Here is a 3,534-nt window from a genome sequence, read left to right as displayed (position 1 = left end):
GTGTTAGCTGTTCAATAAATTACTATAGGTGACCTTAGGGTCAAGGTGTAGGAATAGTATATTCTTGGATTGAAGTCAGAAGTCCAAGCCTTAATTTAAGCCGAAGTTGAAGGTTCTACCACCTTTTGCTTAATTGCGGTAGATACTCTAACTTCCCTTAATCAGTTTCTCCTGTTCATCAAATGACAATAAGTGACCATCAAGCAAAGGTACGGGAATTTGCAAGGATAGTAGTCGAGATTTTTAGCTTAAATCTAAGTCTAAGTGGAAGGTTCTCCCACCCTTTTCTTCTTTGCTTGAACTTCTCAAATATTCCAAAAAACGCGATTTTTTGACATTTTGACCTCGTTTTTCCTAAACTCTGGAGCTGATGGAAACTTTACGCGTACGGATTCGTAATCAGCACAAAAAAATTTGTCAAAAATAACGTCAATATTTGCTGCATCAATTCTTTTTTATTTTTGTTGGCCTGTGCAATAAGTATTGTTAAATAGCGAATGCTCGCATGTTTGCGGCGCTTTCAAAAACCTTTCGAACTGTAAAACAATAACACAATTCTATCGAATTTCAAGCACGTCGCACCATAAATAAGATTTTTTCCAATAGATCGGTATCTGGCCCATCTATCCGAAGAAATATCCTATATATTATTCCTGGCAATAAGCTACCTACGTGCCGAATTTCAAGCAAATGGGACCATAAATAAGACTTTTTCGAATAGATCGGTTCCTGGTCCACTTAACGGAAAAAATGTATCCTATATGCTAATCTAGGCAAAAGGTTACCTACGTACCAAATGGAAAATGAAACTTTGTGCACTCCTCCTTGTAAACACCTTTCCAAAAACGCAGCAACCATTCGAATCGGTTATGAAACATAGGACAAAATTTTTTCGCGAAGGAAGGAAGAGAATACGCTTGATACGTGCTCGAGGAAGTGTGATATTCATTGTAAATTTAATATTTTTAACTAAAAGTATGTAACAAATATAAGTTTTTGGGAAAAATGTCGAGTTTGCCAATTCTATTGAACTTGATTGATAAGTTGGACAATCCCTTGTACTACGGCAACGATTTCGGATTGGGATTACACCCGCACCACATTCACCGGCATCGCCGTCACAATGAACCGGCTGGTTCAAATGTTCTTGGCTATACACTGCCGCTGAGCTTAGTAAATCGTTTAGGTGAACGCCCATTGAGTCGCCGGGGCCGCCAGGGCGAAGGTAAATTGTCGGTAGTAGGAAAAGATGGTTTACAAGTGTGTATGGATGTGGCATAATTCAAGCCAAGGGAGCTGTCTGTGAAAGTCTTTTATAACAGCATTGTTGTCGAGGGCAAGCACTAGGAACGAGAGGATAAGCACGGGTTCATTTCACGACACTTTCCGTCGATATGCACTACCAAAGGGCTATAACGCCGACAATGTAGTTTCCACGCTATCATCGGACGGAGTTCTAACAGTCAGTGCTCCTAAGCCACAGGAGGAAGCATCGAATGAACGTGTTGTACAAATTCAACAGACTGGTCCAGCTCATTTGAATGTTAAACAAAATGCAGAAGAGAAGATCGGAGATGCCAACGGAGATGCTGAACAGAAATAAATCGTGGCCGAAAGTTTGAAATATAACACATATATAGTATACATACAATACATACATTCATACATATTTTAAGTCATTCCGTATGTGCATTTTATATATTTAAGGCGTAATTTTCATAATTGCTATTTATGAATTTGTTCTACTTAGTATACGCGTTGTAATTGAATTTCTTAAATTTTACTTTATCTAATGATATATGAATTAAAAAAAAATAAAAGTTACAAAAACGAAAAAAATTGGTCCCAATTGAATATGCTCACAATGAATTTCACAATTATCCTAAATTTTCCAAGCTTCACATCATAAAAATCATGCGATAAAATGCAAAATTTCGTCGAAAAAAATTCTAATTTTTCGCGTTATTCCGGATTGTTCGGAGTTTTTCACTTAGAATTTTATATTTTTCCATTCGAAAGCCATTCTGAAGGAATTGCACAAAAAATTCCATACAAAAAAATCAATTTTCCAATTTCCCGACTTTCCCCGAGGGTTTCCCCAACATTTTTTTTTGTAAAAACCTTCTCCTGACAATAACGAACAACGAAAAAAATGTTAGCCAAATCGGCCCAACCGTTCTCAATTGATGAATTACTATACACTTTTCATACCATTTTTACATATATAGATAAGGAACAGCTGTTCGTAAACGGCGGTTTCCGACTGAATTTCAGTTCATTTGCAAACGTATACATACATATGTATCTTTTCCTGTCATAAGTGTACCGATGGTCCTCTACAATAACGACACAATTCCTAATTCAAAACGAGTAAGAGCAGCGCTGTCTTCGGCTATGCCGAAGGCTCCATACCTTTCATGAGTATCTGAAAATTTTACGTTAACAGATTACTGCATTTGAAAAAATTTATATATTCACAGCAGATATAGATAGAGGAGATACATATATAAAAAATTCTAGCTAAACAATCAGAGGTATGGAAGATATACCTTATATAGCACCAATCTAAGTGATTTTCACTGCTGTGTGATCGGTACGTAAACCGGTAACACAATTTAATGGGGTTAGCTTCCTACATAAAGGAGATACATATATCGCAAAAACTGGTATCTGAACAATCTGTGGTACAAGAGATCAAGATTATACAGCATAGATTTTGACGATTTTCTCAGTAGACTTTGTATTATTATTCAAAAAATAGCTTACGAAATTTATCGGTTTTAGCTGTCCGAATAAAAGAGTTTTACAGTAAAACCCCATATCTGAACAATCAGTTGTATGGGGGCAATAAACAGGTTATAGTGAACCGATCTTTGTTAATTTTACTGTAAACTTTCTGTGATAATGAGTGAAAATAGTGCGAAATTTCATGTTTCTAGCTGCATAGATGGAGTAGTTATGAAAAAAAATCGCATATCTGAACAATCAGTTGTATGGGAGCTATATGTTATAGTGGTCCGATTCTTCCGGTTCCGACAAATGATTAATACATTATAAAAATACACCCACCTACCAAATTTCATCCGGATATCTCGAAAACTGAGAGACTAGATTGCATACAAACAGACGGACAGACAGACAGACAGACAGACAGACGGACAGACGGACATGGCTAAATCGACTCAGCTCGCCGTTCTGATCATTTAAGTATACATTTTAATGGGTCTATCTCTTCTTATTCTGGTACTTACAAACATCGGACCAAAGTTATAATACCATTTCATGCTCATGAAAGGTATAAAAATCTTAAATAAATACGTATACTTCATTAAATGTTTATGTTTTATTGAAGGATTTACATATTTATGTAAGTTAACAAAAATATGTAACTACGTCAATAATTATGTTCGCTTAAGTACCCGCATCGAGGTACTTAAGCGGGTTCTTTTAAGGACCCAACCCGCTTAAGTACCTCAAAAAGCTGACATTTTTCATGAGGTACTTAAGCGGGTTTTACTGTAGTAAAATGCCACT

The 3,534-nt window shown here is 36.2% G+C and overlaps 1 pseudogene; it reads left to right on the top strand.

Annotated features, from left to right (window-relative positions):
- Positions 1 to 886: 886 nt before the first annotated feature.
- On the top strand, positions 887 to 1,624 carry LOC108371126 (heat shock protein 23-like; annotated as a pseudogene).
- The last annotated feature ends 1,910 nt before the right edge of the window (positions 1,625 to 3,534 follow it).

The sequence above is a fragment of the Rhagoletis zephyria genome, unplaced genomic scaffold, assembly GCF_001687245.7.
Source record: "Rhagoletis zephyria isolate East Lansing unplaced genomic scaffold, Rhagoletis_zephyria_1.1 Rzeph_scaffold_04718, whole genome shotgun sequence".
Lineage (NCBI taxonomy): Eukaryota > Metazoa > Arthropoda > Insecta > Diptera > Tephritidae > Rhagoletis > Rhagoletis zephyria.
The sequence above is the reverse complement of the archived record's forward strand: the minus strand, read 5'-3'. Positions and strand labels throughout refer to the sequence as shown.